Below are 18,729 nucleotides of genomic sequence, written 5' to 3' on the forward strand. Positions count from 1 at the left end.
TTATAGTGTTTTGTGTGTTGTAAATTGAATGTTTACTAATTCATGAATGTGTTAACTTTTTCTATTGCATGGAGGTTTTAAATATTTGTAATTTATTTTATTAAAACAATATATTTTTGGATGTTTCTGTTTGAGTGTCTTGTTTTGTGTAAAATTTAGTAAACTGTGTATTGTTCATTTATTGATTTGCTTTAATTATAGGCAGTACTTATATAGAAGAGCCACATTGTCATACATTGGAGACATGTTTTCATTAATTGTGACATTACTATTGGTCTGTCTTTGTTCTGCCCTGTCCATTTCTCACTACTCAACCAATGTGATGCTTAGTGTTAGGAAAGATTTCATATGTGTAGGTAATTTTCCCTCCATGTGTCAACCCCAAAACTTTTTGCTGTTGTTTAGACACCATTGACTGACTTTTCCAGAGAAGCACAGCCTTCAGCTGCACTCCTCTGGGCTTTCGCTCACTTTTTATGGGGAAACTGACATGCCCTTAAGACAGTCAGTACTGGGAGACTTTGTTTCCCTTAGTCCTTTTCTCATGTTGCAACTTTTGTGCAACATGTAGCAAGTGTGCAATGTATCTTACCATAGAGCACACTTGGGTCTATAGTCCTTCCAAAGGCCCTAGATACTCTCGCTGGACTGTTTATGAACTGTGCAGATGTGTCATGGACATGACTGGTGGCAGCTATCGTTTCGCATTATTTTTAACCCTTTCCTGCCATGTTAACTGCGTTAACTGCATTTTGCAAGAATAGCTGGCCTGGCTCTAAAATGGCCATGCCACGAGGTTATTTGTCCTGTCCTTTGGCCATCTTGCTCCTTCAACTTCCCCAGGTCGAGTCGACCTGGGCCAGTCCTTATTTGGTCATGCACTTTCCCACGAATCCCAATGCTTTTGCGGGCCTCTGCATGCCTTGTGTGTGTGCCTCCAGGATGTGAGCTGGGATGTCTGGTCCCAACACATATCCTGGATTCCAGAGAGTCTGGAGTGTCCTGAATGCCTGAGACCACTGTGGTCTGTGATTGGTCCACATATGGAGTGTGTGTTTGTGAGCAGATCTCCCATTGGGTCCTCTCTGTTTTGGCGCGAAGGGAACTTTGGATAAGAGGAGGCTAGAAACACCACTACCAGGTCGATCTCCTGAGTTCTCACTGAACAAATGTTGGATCCAAGCATCCTGCAACTAGGAAGCTGAGTTGAGGAACCGCTGGTGACCCGCTGGAAGGTTTGGCACCCTGAGCCCCCTGTCGGCCCGTGGGACCCCTCTGTAACTGGTCATCCTAGAAGGTCTGCGAAGATGCTTCGACCCATTGGAATAGTGGGACCAACTATTCTCGGCACCTTCACCAAAACCTGCAAGTAAGCTTTCTTGGAAGTGTCCCTGGGACAACCAGTGGGCTGACCAGTTTATGCAGGTCCTTTGCTCTGTCTCCACCGTTGTTTTGAGGAGGCCCTCAAAACTTGGTATACTGCTAGCTCTGTGTCCACGGCAGCCTCACACTGAATTTTGTACACTTGACATTCCCAGGTCTGAAGTGAGACTAGTGCACCCGGACCGGAGTAAACGCGGTTACCGTGTTGCCCTGCTGTGGCAATGTCCTTTGCAGGCCAGCTGCATTTGTGACCCTTTTGCCCTTGAAGCCTGCTGCAGTGAAACTGGGGCGATTCATCCATCCAGAGTGGAGAAATCGCCACTGTCCCGTTTGGGAATCCTCGCTGGATCTCAGGGACTAAAAGGTGCTGAGACGTCCTTTTTGCCACATTCGAACCTGCAATCAAATTGGACTAACCCGCTGAAGTTTGGGTCTCCTTGTATCAGGGACCGGTGAGTAATCAATACCCCAACTGGTGGCCCTTAGCGCAAGAGCCCATTTTTACACACAAGTGGCCCCTGCGGGCCCCTCTCCTGTCCACTGCTATTGCGAAATAGCGACTCCATTCCGAACTCTCGAACTGCCTCTGCCTTCAAGTGGAGGTCCTTCTTGAATAGTGGGAACTTATTCTTCATCGCCTTATCCACCTTCCCGAGCTGCTAGAGACCCCTGAAGAGACCCTGTTTTGCCCATTGGAACAACCGCGTGCATTTGCATTACATGTACTATTGAGCACAGGGCTCCCCTCTTCTTAAGGCTTGGACTGCCTCTTAGTTAGGTGAATAACTGATGTTGAACTGGGCCTGAAGATTAACTGCACTGCCTGTTTCCTTCCTGTTCAGGAGGAGAGGAATTCACTGACTGGCCCATAGGTCAGAGCTCACCCTCTAGAACTTGTAAGACAAGATAGCTGCACCTTGTGAGGACAGGGAGTGCAGGATTCACTTACTCCAACATGACTCAATAATGAGGACTCATAAGTTGGCAAAGGGAAGTCTGTTTAATGACAAGTACATCAAACAGAGAAACAAATGGATATCAGCAGCATTGCGATCACCTGTCTCGCTCCTATTTCCTCGAACTTCAGTCGAACAGTCATTGTTATAGGCAAAACTCATCATCACTGACATCTAATTCTATAAAAAATCATCATGCAATATAATTGGTTAGGAAAGGTAACATAAGTATAGGTGTTATATTTGTATATGGTAACAGAGCATATGGATTGGTTAACCCTTATCGGGTGGGTGTCTACGCCCATCCCTCTACTTCACACGTGATGGACGTCACTACAACTACGACGTCCTATTGGTCACAGTATCTATAGGACCCTAGATTACATGGTCCATTGTGATTGGGCAAGTTACACCCCTAAGCATAAATCTCCACTTTAATTAGCAGCATGCAGTATGGCCACCCAGGTGTCTAGTGCCCCAGGATTCACCCTGCCTCCTTTCCATCAATCAGTGTTTTAGGGCGATGTGTCAAGTAGTTGGCTATGGATGGCCTTGAAACTGTAGTCTCTTATCAGGAAATGTTATGGCATCCTCGGGTCCTGGATGACATCAGGCGGTGGTACTTCTTCGCGCCAGGCAGGTCATGTGTTAGTTCACCATGAATCTGCTTCAGTTTCCAGCTTTTAGTGCATTTAATTCTGTTTCAGCATCGCCACCTGCATGGCCCCCCCCCTTTATCTTGACCATCATGAGGCAGGCTGGTATGCTCTGAAGTTTGAGTCTTGTTAGCTGACACTCTCCTCCCTTTCTCTGGTTGACCTCGATTTCCTAAGCATGAGCCGCTCTCTGTTGAGTTTCGATTCCGCTCCTTCTCTTGCCTTTGGCTGGGTTACGAAACTTGGCCTGTCAGGCCTCTGGCAGCCTGGGTACATTTCTGCTTTTACAAAATGGAGTCGCACTTGTATAATGTGCCTTATTGAGGTAGATATATGGTTGGCGATTGCCGCTCTAATCTTTTACTAAGCATTGCAAGCAGTATCGTTTCTTTTGCCTCTTGCGTTCCAAGCCTATTTACACACATTTGACAGGTCAGTTGCTCCCATCCTGTCTCGTAGCAACGTTTCCTCACGTTTTGACATTGTCTCTTCTATGTGTCCATTATATTTATTTTCGTAGTTACTCGCACTGGTGTGCTGTCTTCGATAGCTGCTTTTGTTCATTCACGAGTCTGTTCAGGCCCTTCAGTCATTTCCACTGGCCTTCAATTAGGGCTCTTTGGGTCTCTTCATGGACTGTCTGTAGGTACTCTTCGTTTCGTATCAGCGGCTGGTATGGCTGTCTGATAGGGTACCGTGCTGCCCAGGGTTGTCTGGTTATGGGCGCTTCAACAGGTATGGATCTTCTGATCTATACTGGGCAGAGTCCCAGTGCAGCTCTTTGTTGGTTCATTTGCTCCTCATATGTCACATACCTTGGCGAGTACGCTCCTGGTACCTCGAAATGACGGAAAGGGTGCAGGTCATGTCTGGGACCTCCTATACATTCCCATCTAGGTTGTCAACATATGTTGTGCAGTTCCCCTTTTAGACCCCTCTGGTCTTGTATATATATTGTATTGAGTGTGATGTATTGGTTTACTTAGTGTTGCTGTGATTCTTTGCTATAGTCTATGTTACAAAGACCAAACTCTCTCCAACATAATATACTGATGAGGCTTGCTACCTAACCTATTGTATGTCTCATGCCAATGACAATTCCCCACCCCCTCATGAATAGCCTAGCAACCTCATTGCCCCCAAGCCTGTAATGTTTATGTTATTTACATTTGGGTCTCTCTCACCTTACAGGCTGAAGATGGTCCCTGGCCTATCAAGGGGTGGGGGGTATTCAGTGATGGTGGCATCCTCACCCTGGCCTGTGTCTGTTTAGACTCTTCTGTTAATAAATAATGAGCCATTCTCCAGAGGCCCAGCTTCCTTGTCCAAGTAACATCTGAAACTCATGATAATTGATGCTCAGGCTTCACTACCATTCCAGTGGTACTTGTAAAATCTTCCATCTCAGGCATAACTTCTTCAAGGGCAACCATGCCTGGGATGATGGTGGTGGGAATGTCTGGGCCTCCTAATATGTATGCTCTAGGGAAATGTGAAGAGCTGGAAATGCCTTGCACAACTGTAAACAGAAAGGCACCACTTACCAAACATTAGACTCATTGGAAGAGACATTTGCAATGAAGAAGCTCTCAGTGACAATTAACTCTCCATGTAAGATGTATGCTAGAGGCAGCATGTTAGATGATGGCAAGGGTTGGAATGCTCACTATACAGGTCATGTTATGGAGTGCCTACACGTTGATAATCCGCCAGGCAGCACTGTGGCTACATCTGCTTCATTGACCATAGCAAAATGCACCAATTCACGTCATAGGATTTGAAAATATTTTTTGTGAGTATACAAATATCAGAGTTTTTGTATTAAAAGAAATATTGTTCTCATAAATTATTTGTATAACATAAAGAAGATTTGTAAGTAACATGAATAAAAAGTTTCACTTTTCTAGCAGAAGAGGTGCAATTTTCTGTATAATGATACTAATGTATTACTCTTTTCTGTTTGTTCGCCCAATTTTTTGTCTTCTATGCTTCATGGTTTATATCATTCAATATCAATTCAATATTAATATTTAATATCATTCAATATCATTCAGCCAGATTCTCAAAAAGAAAAAAGTGTGCAACTCTGAGATGTGCCACAAATGTGCAACAAATGCTCCATAAATAGATGTGCCACATTCACACAAGTACACATCTCAGACATGCGTCAGAATGTAAAAGGAGTGCAAAATGTGGGGAAAAATGCACAGGGTGGGAGTAAAGTTTACAAACACACCAGATTAAGCATTCAAAGCGGGTGTAAGCACAGAAAGTGAGCATAGATGCTCCAAAATCCTGATCCACAAAACCATATCACTGAATTTGCTCCAAAAAATGGCCTCCGATATGTGCTCCATTTAAAGGTGGATCAATTGGCACAAAAAAAGAGGACAAGTGACCTATCTAATCAAATAAACATGCATTGCACCTACATAACAACCAACACCACAGTATAAAAGCACAGTACAGGGGAAGCCAGGTACACATTCCCAAAATGCCCCATCCAGATGGAATCATTCTGTTTCCACCACTGATGCAGAGGGAAATTATGTATGAGTGGATCACTGTATTTCAACTGGCTGATGAAGAGCTCACCCTGAGGTATCACTTCCCACCCCATATCTTAATGGAGATGGTGGGTCAGTGAGAGGGGGTTCTTACCACACCCATGGCAACCCATGCCATACCACCACTAGTCAATGTACTGCCAGCCCTGTATTTCTTTTCAAAAGGCTCCTTCGAAATCATCAGTGGTGGCATGGTGGTGATAACATAAACCCCACAGTAGCAGGCCCTAAGTAAGATCTTCAACATGATCCTTGCATCTGCGAGGGTATGTTTTGGCATGCCTCATTATACATGTACCCGGGCAGGATTAGTGAGGGCATAGTATGGCATAGCTGGGTACTGTACATTTATGTTTGATCATGATTGCACCCATTTGGCCCTCGTACCCCTGCAGCCATAGAACACATGTACAGGAGTGAGAGCACATTAGAAGGTAGAACACTTCCCAAGTGGCTGTCTAGCATCCACACTCCCAGTTCTCTTTTGTGACACCATTATTTGAATTAAATGCACAATCAAACTCTACATCAACACAATAACAGACATTGTTCTATGACATTCCTGAATTACATGGCAAAACTGTCACCTGATACATTTAAATTATGTATACTTACTCCCATGGGAAGTAATCCACTTTACAAAGTAAACCCACCACAAAGCTGAAGTTAATATGCACTGTCTTATTCTCAGGCTTACTGTGCACATAAGACAAAAAAGAGAATGCACACTAAACAAATGTTGTCTGAAATACTTGTGTTTTTTTAGGGTAGATGGACTCTTTGTTGTGGAATTGTTGAGCTGCACCTGTTTTTGGTGCTCAGTGATGCTCATGTCAGCATTTGTGATTAAAAAAGTGGATATCTGACAGAAGCACCAAAAACATGCACGTCATCAGATGCGCTACTAAATGCACACTTATTTGCACCTCTGTGCACTGGGAATTTTTGTGGCGTCATCTTATTTACCCATCTCCAATGAGATGCGCCATGGCGCAGGCGCAGGTGCAGGCACAACTTTAGATGCCCACTTTTTTGAGAATCTGGCCCAATGTGCTTAATTTATGGCACATTTACATTACAGCGTAATGAACCCATTCCATGGGCTACACTGGAGAGTAATGCTGATTTTAGTTGGGGCTGAAGAAAAAAGTATAAGAACAAACCTCATTTCTTCTCCAAAGGAAAGGATGGGCAATATGTTTAACTCTCTTTCTCTATGGGACATAAAATAGATGGCATAGCTGGTGGGGTAGCTTATCTGCAGATTTAAAGAGATTATAACCTTGTATCTCCCCTGCATCAGATAGTCTTGGGGACAAAAAGATGATAGGTGTTTCCTCCATGGCTTTCCTCATGGGAGAAATCGCCTGTGAGGTCAAAAGATGGAAAGTGACCCGTAACCGATAGCCTAGGTGGTTTTGGGGTTCATGGTTTACCCTTTCCAACTTACTACTTATGTGGGATCCCCAGGTTGTATCGATTTAGCCCGATCTCACCTTGTCACCATATGGGAGGAGCCAGGAACGAGCTAGTAATGAAACACGGACACAGAGGAGACATATTTCTGGTTATAAACTTTTATTAAAATACTGAGGGTTGGAAAATGCTTCACTATCCCTATTCTATACCTCAAACCAGAACTATGGAGACTGTCCAGTGTCAAGATGTCCAAACAAAAGATTTGTCTCGTGTTTGTCTTCCTTTTCTGGCCCTCACACTCTAAATACATACTAAAGATGCAATGGGGATTGTTTCTTGACTTTTCCAACTGCTCAAATGTTCAAGTTCAACAGAAAAGGCTTTTCTCACGAACAATGTTCTTCTTCCCAGTGATTAGCTTACTAGACTCCTTAGAACAACTTTCACCAGTTCAACAAAAGATTAATCAACTTCAAAGGTTGTTACTCTCTCCCCTGTATAGCATTATACATCTATAATGGAAGAAACCTTATCAGACTGACAGCCTCAGAGTGAATTAGCTAAGAGACAGACATGAGCACTGCCCAGGTAGCACAGGTCTGTGCCTGCAAGGACAGCATGCCTACAAGCTACCATGTATGGCACAAACCTAGACAAATCACAAACAATATACTGCAGAGGTGATGTCCCATCAGATACAGACGGTCCTGTGAAGCATTAGACGAATGTGGAGCTTTGGACTATAGGAGACCCATGTCGCATTATCCCTGCATCCCCCTCTAATCCCACCACCAGCATTGGATGATCTTAAAGACGAGTCTGCGTGTGTTTTCATGCATGTATCTAAGGTAAGCATGTATATGGTTTTGTGTGCATGTGTGGGGGGCATAGGTGTGGGTATGAGAGGTGGTGGTTTGTGTGAGAGGATTGGGGACGTGAATGGGAAAATAGGTGTAGCATGGTGCAAAACTGAGGCAATAACAGCACTGGCAGTGACATTGGGCAGTGCTGGGCCATGCAGGTAACATGGCCACAACTGATGCAGTGGCAGTGACTGACAGAAAACTGCATCAATTATTGTGACATGGGGCAAACAGGGCCAATGTCAGTGACAAGGGGCAGAACTGGTTCAGAGAGTGTGAAATGTGGTAGTATTGCATGATGAGAAAGACATTGGTTAGAAATAGAGCAGTAAAGGTTTCATGGGTCAAACCTAGTGAGTTAGAGTGACATACGGCAGAATCGGGAAAGGGAACGTGGAATGGGGCAGAACTGGGACAATGGAAGTAACATTGGGCAGACCAGGGGCAGTGACGTGGGACATAACTCAGCACTGAGAGTGATATGGGGAAGATCTGTGATCAAAGAGAAATGGAACAAAGATATGTGAGTATTATGAGTAAAATGGGAACAACTATATTAATAAGAGTGACATGTGATGAAACTTTGGATGTGAACGTGGCAGAACCAAAACAATGGCTGCTTTGGTGTAGGCCTGGAATAATAACAGTGATATAGGGCTGATGTGCTGTGACGGGAGTGACATGGTTAAACATTGGGAAATGAGAGGGTCATGGGTCATACATGGGACAATGGGAGTTGCATGGGGCAGAGCCAGGAGCAGTGAGAGTGGCATGGACCATAACTTTGGAAGATAGTGTGAAATTGGTCAAACAGTGGCAGTGAGAGTGACAAGGGGTAGAACTGTGGCAGTGACACTTGATAGAACTGGGGCAAGGAGAGTGACATGGAGAAGTATCCGCTCATTGAGAGTGGCATATAACAGAATGGGCACTGTAATAGAAAGGTGTGTTAGAACTGGATAGAACTCGGGCAGTGTGTGTACTGTACAGCAAAACTGGGGCAATGAGAGTGACATGGTACAAACCTTGGGCAATGATTGCTAGATGACTTAGAACTGGGGCAGTGAGCACAAAATCAGGTAGATCTGGGGCAGTCAAAGTGACATAAATATGAGCAGCGGAAGCGGCATGGAAAGAACTGGGCAAATGAGAGTGACATGGATCAGAACTAGGAAAATGGAAGTGGACTTGGGAAAAGCTGGGGCAATGATAGTGACACCTGGCGGACTGGAGGGTAGGGGGATTGACAGGGGCAGAAATGGGCATGAGATTGACTGGGTGTGAGGAATTGCTATCTGGCAAGGGTGTAAAGCCCTGACAGTTTTGATTTCTATTCATTAATAAAATAACACAAATAATTCCATGCCTGAAAGGGTAATCTGCCGATTAGATCTATGTGCGATCTGCAGGTCACAGGTTAGAATCCAGACAAGGCCAACTCATCCTTTCATCCTTCCAAGGTCGATAAATGAGTACCAACGTCAATTGGGATGATTAATCTATGTAAATATGTTCTCTGTACAGCGCTTAGACATAGGCGCTATATAAATAACAAATCATTCTCATTATCTCTCCTTCCTGCTCCCCTGCTCCTCACTTCCTCTGGAACAAAGCACTTCGGGTCTGATGTCAGTAGGGAAAAGTCCACTTCTTGCAAGAACCGGGATTGTGCCACTAAGGAAGGTTAGCTTTAGTCAAATCAATTGTGGACCTTTACCTTTAAAAGAAGGGGTCTCCCATGACTTCTTCGATTCACTCTGGAACAACATCTGAGAACAATTCATTGGACCTCTTTTAGGAACATTTTACTTTACAAAGCCCTCAACCACTGAGGTGAAGAAGGAGCAGCCCATGGCAGTGTAGAGCTCTGCCCCATGCCCACCCACAGGGCACATTGGGGGTGACACTTGCTATAGACCAGGACTTGCTAATCTGCAGCATAATCTCACAGGGAAGGGAATGCAGACACTGAACATTCTCTTGCTGTCCTCGAGCCCCTGAATTGGGTCTCACAGCATCTGGCAGATCAGATCTGCTAAGTCTCTCCATTCTGCTGCCTTGAAACTAGTCAGATTGCTGTTGAAGCAGGGCTCGACACAATCAAAGTAGAGATCGACCCAAGGGTTCCCACTGGTGCTACTAGTGCTATGTGCAGGCACTCCACCGAACCTTTGAACAATTGCTTGCACATTGAACCACTCAATGCTGCATTGTGCCCTTGCTGAGCACGTTACCTGCTTGGCTCAAATCAAATGCTCAATGCTGGGACCTGATTCAAACTGCTGGATAGTCACTTGCTGACTCTAATCAGGGATTACACCACATCAAGCAGGACATTGAATCAGCTGATCCTATGGCCTACTTTGATCCCTCACTTTTCAACTAGTTGAGAGTAGATGCCAACCCCATCGGAGTGGGAGCCATACTTAATCAGCATAAACCGTGGAGAGAGTCCCTGAGTGCACTAAAAGCATGCACCAGTAAAAGGTTTTCAGAAGCCGAAAGGCGATACTCACAGCCTGAAAATGAAGGACCAGCTGTAATATGGGATTTCCACACGTTCCTGTTTGGCAAACAGTTCACAATAGTTAGAGATCATTAAGCCTTGATCACCATATATGGGGACGCATGGTGCAAGATAGCACCAAGAATAGAGAGGTGGGGTCTTTCTCTGCAAGACTATGATTTCAACATTGTTCATAAGCCAGTCATTAACTACTTTTTTTATTTTTATTATTTTAGCTTTATCGGTTACGTAACATAGATAACCTTTTAACTGTTATAAAATTCATAGATTAACAGTATTAGTTAAACATAACAAAACATACCTATCATTTTTTATTCGATTCACTAAAAGTAGCAGCAGAAATCTTTTAGTTGATGTTTAGCATTTAACAGAGTCCATGTTCCTTCTCACGTTAATCACATAACAGGTTGTTTGGTTCCATCAATATCACGTAACAGAATGTTTGATTTCATGAATGTCACCGAAGATCTTTAACAAGAGTTTTGTCAAAGCTATTGTCAATGGTGTGTAAGATGCTCTGAGTAACTCGGCCCACCATTCTCTCATTGTCCGATGCCCGTTGTTTGTCTTAAATTCAGGCAAATACATCACTCTTGCGTCCCTCACGGCTGGGCAGTATAGCACCAAATGTTTCAAGCTTTCCTACGAATCTTCTACTTTACATAATCTGCAGGAGGTCGGTTCGTTGTTCAGTTTCCCCCTGCTTAGGTTTTCTCTTGTCAGAAATAAATGAAACCTAAAGAACCATTTCGGAAATGTTTTCAGGTAATTCGGCTGACTATTCAACTTTTTAGGTTCTTGGATTGGTTTGCCGTACTGTTGGAATTTCTGACATTCGTCTTGTGTATTTATCCAATCTTGAATGTACAGTTTGCTTTTAACTTTGTCGAGGTTCTCCCTTAGGCTTTGGTTGCATTTGCCCAGTAGTTCCATAATTCCTTTGCAGATTTGTTGACAGTCTAACAGTGTCTTTTATTCAGTGGCTTTTAACACTTTTGCAAGGGCCAGGAAGCCCCCTTGTTGCGTGTTGTCTGTATATTTCTTGAGTAGACTAAGAGATTTCCATGTGACTATTGTGCTCATTGCAGTCAAACCCAGCTCCTTTCGAACAGATTGGACTGGGGTGCTTTTTGGTAGTCAGAGCACCTGCTTCTAAAATAGACCTTTGAGTGTGGCCCAGTTCTCCCTGCCAAATGTGAAAGAAGTCTCTGCCCCATACGTAAGAAACGACATAGCCTTCATACGATAGTAAGCTATTAGAGGCAGCATTGAAAATCCATAGAACCTTTTCAGTAGGATTCACTCCTGGCTTGCCAGGTTGAAGGCCTTTGCTCAAAGATCCTAGGTCCGTCTCTTTTGTTTGTATTTAGACATAGCCCAAGATATGTTAAAGATTTTACTTCTGGGCTTTTGTGTCCTTGTAGATTTCATTAACTACATCCCAGTTGATTCCATGCCTTGGCATTAACTCCCCGATCTGTCTTCGGATGTCTCTCTGGCTGAAGAATACGTCAACCGTCTCACTCAGACTCTCCTGTTTGGTCCAAATACTTCACTCACATTGGATGATGCACTCAGCGAGATGGCAAACTGCAGAAGGTATAGGAGCTGATTGTGTGATGAAGCTGGGGTTCCTTGAGTCCCGGAGGCCTGGAAGAAAGAAGCATCTCCATAGCTAACCTGTGTGCATACAAACAGGTAAAGGATGAGCTCCCTGGGTCTGCAGAACGGATTGTCATTCCTTCTGAGCTTCGACAGCAAATTGACGATTTGGCACATGAAGGACATCAAGGGGTTGATGCTACAAACAAATCAGAGACACCATGTGCTTTCCCGGGATGGATGTGCTTGTTGAACGCACCATCAGGACGTGTCATTTGTGCCAGAGCACAATGTGGCTGGGCAGACCAGAGCCCCTATGAATGTCCGAGGGGCCTGGCACCATGTCAAGCTACATAGCGGTTGATTTCTTTGGACCCTTTAGAGATGGCAAGTACTAGCTGGTAATCATGGATGAGTACACCCCATTTCTAATAGTACAGATGCTCTCCTCTACCACAGCAAGCACAATAATCTGATTAACATATTCTCAGCATGCAGAAAATGCTCAAGTCTGACAATGGACCCCCACTTAGTGGTCTGGAGTTTGCCAAGTTCACGCAATACATCGGAATTCACCCTAGAAGGCTAACTCCTCTGTGGCCTCAGGCCAATGACATGATTGAGAGGTTCATGGGCAGTTTCAAGAAGGTAGTGCAAAAAAAGGAGCTACACTCCATGTCACTCACCCAGATGTTAGGAGACTATAGGAATCCTCCACATGAGACCACGGGCAGTGCCCAGCAAAGCTGATGTTCGGACGAAAACTGAGAAGATGGCTTTATCATGTACCTGGCCAGGTAACGGTCCACGTGCCAGTAGGGGCAGTGCTGGATAAACTCAAGAAACAGGAGATGAAGAGATGCACTGATCAGCAGAGACATGCTTTGTGGTCATCAATACAGGTTGGAGATCAGGTTCTGGTCTGTCATAGGTACGAGCGGAAATCGGACTCCAGGTCGATCCGATAATGTTAACTGTCTCACATGCCAAGGAGTCGATGGTAACAGTCCGGTCGCCTGATCGTGTTATCACCTGAAATGTGTCTCATTTCAAAAGGTAATTCGAGGGAAAAGTTGAAGAAGGTGATAAGGAACAATGGGATGAAGTAATGGTGGATGGACAGGAGCCACGAGATGAAGGTGAGCAGACACACTATAGAAATATAGACCCTGAAACAGCTGAAGGGACATGTTTCTATGTTTGACCGAGGAAGATATCACGTCCTGGCCAGGCGGGGTGAACCCTCCATTGACCTCCATTGAACGGTGTTGACGTGTCCACGTCGGATCAAGACGGCCAATCAGCAGGGAGGTTGTACGCATTCGCGCTGAGGCTGTAAGGCGTGAGATTACAGTAGTTTTGTTACTTTTGATCCCATTCCTCTAGAACGACCACAAAGTGGAGGAGGCAACACAACTGGGGCAATTCAATGCGTAATCCGACCTGACATCTGAAGTATCTTCCCTTACACAACTGCTTATAAATGTACGGCTTTTTAAAAGAAAACCTAAGTTCACCGAATAATCAACATGTGAATGCAGAACCCCTGCACGTCGTAGTCAACATTTCCAGCCCACCACTTTAAAAATCCGCCAGCCGCCTCAGGAGCGCGGGCGAAGACGCACAGTAGTGTACATTCTGCTCCGGGTTAATGTACACAGAGCACGTAAAGGTCACGAGGCACCCTCTGCGCTCCGGGCTCGTCTTTCTTCAAGAGATAATCGCTGCTTAAGACGAGAGGGAAAAGCAGATCTCAGCACAATGCCTGTCAAAATTGCTGCTCTCGGCCATGTTTCATAGAAATATAAAATAAAAACCTGCTCCTGGAATTATTGTGTACTGACTGGTACAACCTAGCTTTTTATTAAAGGCGACCCCTCCTGAATACACACGCTGACTGCCCCATGCCCACCTCCTTGTTTTCAAGGAGCAGATGGCTAACTGTATTTGATCGCATTACACCGCCGGCCCGTCCAGCCCGGGGTCTGCGCGGAAACTCGCAAAGCCCTAGACCCGAGGTCAGCTTCCTGACAGGACCATCTGCCCGCAGAGCAGGGTCTGCAGAGAACTGTACAGAACTAAAAGGGGGACTGGCTATATTTAGCGGCAAGTCCGAGACGGTGGCAGGGCCCGGTTGATGTCCCTTTGCAGCAGGAGCAGCCGCAGCAGCAGCAGCACAGCCCGGCTCTGAAGCTGCAGCTCTCCCTAGAAAACATTAAAGAACCCTTGCTCTGAAATATAGGGCCGTGGAAGTGCATGGAAGCACAGGTCAGTCGTGGGCATCCGGCTTTTTCCCTAATTTGTAGAACCACTACTCAGAATTTGTGCCTGGATTTTTTGGATTGCAAGGACACGGGAAGGATTGCTCAGGGTGTAACTGCACATGCGGCTTTGCAGGCAGGTAAGCCAAACACTTGTACAATGCTGTTGCTCGTAACTGCCTCAACCGCCAAAGAACATGAGATTTATTTCAGGTCTTGTTGATGCAGCAATTGGGAAAGTCAGTCAGGTCATTTAGAATATCCGCAAAGAGCATGTATGAGACAAATGCACATATATTGAATTTCAGTAGAAGTGGTTTGCATATTTGAGGTTCGCTCTGAAAACCCCAATTTACTATGGAGCTAGGTGGGGGACAATTTGAGCCACAATGTGACTTTGGCTCTGTTTCTCCCACAGAATACTAGACTTCCGTAGTGCCATGATGTGTGCTACCTTACCTGTGCCTTATCTCACACGCAGCCCTCGCCCTAAGTGCCACACCATATACTGCATCAAGTGGCGACTATGAACCAGGGGCAATGAAACTATGTTGGGCCCGATTCATGGAAATGTGCACAGAAATCCCACAAGTGCTGCATGCCGAGAAGGACACTGCGCGAGCCTGTATGCTGATAAAAAATGCGTATTCATGAAACTGTTTGCGTAGAGTAACCCGATTTGTAAGTCACGGCCGGAACGCCCCTGACACGCACACACGCAAAGCATGGACAGCCAGATCAGCCACGTTTGTGCGCTCCCACGGACGAGAATACACAACCCCTTGAAACAGTTTATAGAGTTCCCCGCAATCAGGCCTACATCTCGGGGACCCTGTGCAGTGGCCGCCGTAACTGTTCCCGGCACCCCGACAACCTGCATATGACAAATCGTAACTCGTTGTAAACCCGGAAAATCTGCGTGCAAAACCCCGGTAAACCTTACACGCACCCCTAAGAAAGTTTCGAAACCTGGTTGCATACACACACCCCGAATCTGACCTGCAACTCCACCTCTGTGCTGCAAATCCTACGCACAAGTTTACTTGTGCCTGCCTTCGGGTGGCGGATCTTATGAAGGACTTGTGTGGCCATTTCCTAGCCAAGAGGTTGCACGATCGAATCCATGAATACATCTCATGCCGCACAATTGTGGGTGTGGAAGGGACTGCTTGCAGGCCGTCCCTCGGAATGCATATTTTTTAGCAAGTTCTTCCCCATTTTTGGTGTTACGCCCTCTACCCAGCCCTCTGCGCATGACTCCAAGGACAAAACTGCCATCTCTCTAGCCAAGGACCTCCTAGACCTAGGCTTTTCTCAAAAGATCACCACACCCACCCACTCTAAAGGACGCATCCTTGACTGGATCATTGATCACAACTGCAATACTACCATCACCGCCAATACCAGCCTCCCATGGACAGACCACAACCTTCTCCTATTTGACATCCCTACCTTAACAAGCGCTAAAGTGCCTATTAAAGCTCTAGCTACCTCAGCAAGAAGCGCAAAAAAACTCACTGCAGATAATATCATCGCACTCCTCAATCTACCCTGCCTAGCGCCTCCATTCTCCGATGACCCCAACATCCTCGCAGAAATCTTCAAAGACACCATCACTATGGCTGTCAACACTGCGGCCCCTTTAGAAACCAAAAAAGAAAAAAAATCCTTCCATTCCAATTCCTGGTTCACCCAGGAACTCCAGACCTTGCGCAAAGACAAACGCTTAGCCCTAAACAACTGGCAGCTTAACCCATGTGATGCCACAAAAACTAACTTTAAAGCCATAGCAAAAAAATACAAAGATGCAATCCTCCATGCTAAATCAGAAACTTACAACAACCGCATCGCCAGTGCCAACTCCCACACCAAAGAACTCTTCAATATATTCAAAGAGCTAACCGTACCACCCACATGCCCTGATGAGATCGTCAAAGACGAGGCATGGTGTACAGGCATCCAATCAGCCATGCTTACAAAAATAGACCTCCTCCAAAACAAAATATCCCACCACCTCAAAACCCTTCCCAAACATAATGAACAGGCTCAGATAAAACCTCATGCTAAAGTAAAAAACGGACCCAAATTCACATTTACCGAAATCTCAGAAACTGAAGTCATTGACATTCTCAGACACCTCAAACCATCACAATGCAAGGGTGATGTATGCCCCCCAAAAATCATCAAAGACTGCGCAGAACCACTCGCCCCCCTTCTCACAGCTTTCATCAATGCATCCTTCAAAACCGGCATAGTCCCAAACAGCCTCAAAGAGGCTTGGGTCCGCCCTCTCTTAAAAAAACCGACACTAGACCCTTCCAACCCTAACAACTACCGTCCCATCACCACAGTCCCCTTCCTTCTGAAATTACTCGACAAGGCTGCCCATAAACAGATTCAACTATACCTGGAACTGAACGCAATCCTAGGTAAAAGACAATCCGGATTCCGCAAGGGACACGGTACTGAAACCGCCCTTCTAGACTTAAAAAATGAAATTACTAACATCCTAGACAAAGGCAAGCCTGCCCTCCTCCTCCTCCTTGACCTCTCAGCGGCTTTCGACTTGGTAGACCACACCACTCTTACTAGCCATTTGACACACGCAGCACACTTCTCTAAGGACGCAGCATCCTGGGTAACATCATTCTTAGAGGGAAGAGCAATGAAAGTGTTCTCTAACACAGCACATGCTGCACCCTCCATCATCCACTGTGGGGTACCACAAGGTTCCTGTACTGCCCCTACACTCTATAACCTCTTTACCAAACCACTATTTGACAAACTTGACACGCTAGGAATCACATACACAAACTACGCCGACGACACACAAGTACTCCTCCCCCTGACAGGAAACTATCTCCAAGACGCATCTACCTTACAGCAAATCTACTCCACCATACAGGCCTGGATGGCTACCAACGGCCTCTGCTTGAACGGGGACAAGACCGAAATCCTCATCTTAGGACAGAAATCGACCCTCGCCAAACTCAACCCACTGTACATCAATTTCAACATAGACAATTGCATCATCCCTGTCCTATCCTCAGTCAAAACACTGGGGGTTCACATAGACGCAACACTGTCCATGGACAAACAAGTCAGCGCCATAGTCTCGGCCTCAGCACTTACTACTAAACTCATTAATGCAATAAAACCATTCCTAACCAAGGATAGCTGCCTCTCCATCGCCCGAGCAACTATAGGAGCTAAGCTAGATTATTGTAATGCCCTCCTAGCCGGAACCTCCCAAAAAAACATATCTAGGCTCCAAACCACTCAAAACAATGCCCTCAGAGCAGCCCTCAGCATACCCAAAAGAGAACACATCACACAAGCCAGAATAGCTGCACATTGGCTCCCAGTTAAAGACCGTATTTCATTCAAAATCCTCACAACCACCCACAAATGTATCAACCGAACAGCTCCCTCTTATCTATCGGACACGATAGAGAGATACCAATCCACAAGACCTAGACGAGCACAATATACGAACCAACTAGCAATACCTCGCATCAACAGAACCAAAGCAGGAGGTATAGGCTTCCCCTTCCTCGCACCTAAACTCTGGAACTCCCTTCCCACTGACCTCAGAGCTGATACATCTCTGTTCTCTTTCCGAAAAAAGCTTAAAACTGCACTATTAAATTAATCACGATTATATGTACTCCTGCTGCTTCTGCACATATGCAAAAAATGTATCTACTTGAACTGTATGTAACTAAGTAAGCAACTCTGTAACCAGCGCCACGATGCCTTCGGGCTGATGTGCGCTTAACAAATGCGAATAAATAAATAAATAAATAAATGCTTTGCACCACCCGGTTTGTTAGTTTGTGATGGCAGAATGCTGCCTCAGCTCGTGTGATCACTGAAGAGCCTTAACTCATCTCACATCCCACTGGACACCTTGTATTTTCCCCTTCTTCCTGAGGGATACTCTTTCTCCAAAGAAAGAAGGTACAGGGCACAGTGTGTCCATTTGGGCCATGAGATATTTGAGCTCAGCAATCAATAGGTCAGTTATGAATCTCCTTAAATATTGTCTCCTTTTGCTGATCCATGCCTCAACTGCCCTTTGTCGAAGGCGGAAGAGGGAGACACAAGGGTGAGCTGTTGCACTGAGTCACTCAACAGGGAGAGTTATTTTATCCACTAACATATTGAATGCTATTATTGGATTGCCAAATGGCCATCCAGATCAGTATCAATTGTGCCTGGGTGGGACCTTTGGATCAAGGAGCACAGTAATCTGAAAATCCTGCCATTTGGATACACATTTCTAGATAGCCTTACTTTGGCCTCACAGCCATTCTCAAGTGGATGGACATTCCTGGTGTATTTCGAGAACAAAATGTTGTCCCACTGAGTATTGTGTCTGTAGTGTGAGTATATTGCTGTGTGATTGGGTTCAAGTTGATAGTGTACCACTTAGTCAATCAAATAAAAAAAACAGGCGTCAGGATATGCCGGAGTAGAGCAAGTGAAATAAAAG

At 45.3% G+C, this 18,729-nt stretch overlaps 1 protein-coding gene across 2 annotated transcripts in view; it reads left to right on the forward strand.

Annotated features, from left to right (window-relative positions):
- The first annotated feature begins 14,104 nt into the window (after positions 1-14,104).
- Positions 14,105-18,729, forward strand: part of FILIP1L (filamin A interacting protein 1 like) — a 1,652,893-nt gene continuing 1,648,268 nt past the window's right edge. For both annotated transcript variants that reach the window (XM_069637213.1, XM_069637214.1), the window contains exon 1: positions 14,105-14,374. The gene's annotated coding sequence lies outside the window, so the exon portion shown is untranslated. The remainder of the gene's footprint in view (positions 14,375-18,729) is intronic.

The sequence above is a fragment of the Ambystoma mexicanum genome, chromosome 7p (assembly GCF_040938575.1).
Source record: "Ambystoma mexicanum isolate Mex_15411 chromosome 7p, UKY_AmexF1_1, whole genome shotgun sequence".
NCBI classification, from domain to species: Eukaryota; Metazoa; Chordata; class Amphibia; order Caudata; family Ambystomatidae; genus Ambystoma; species Ambystoma mexicanum.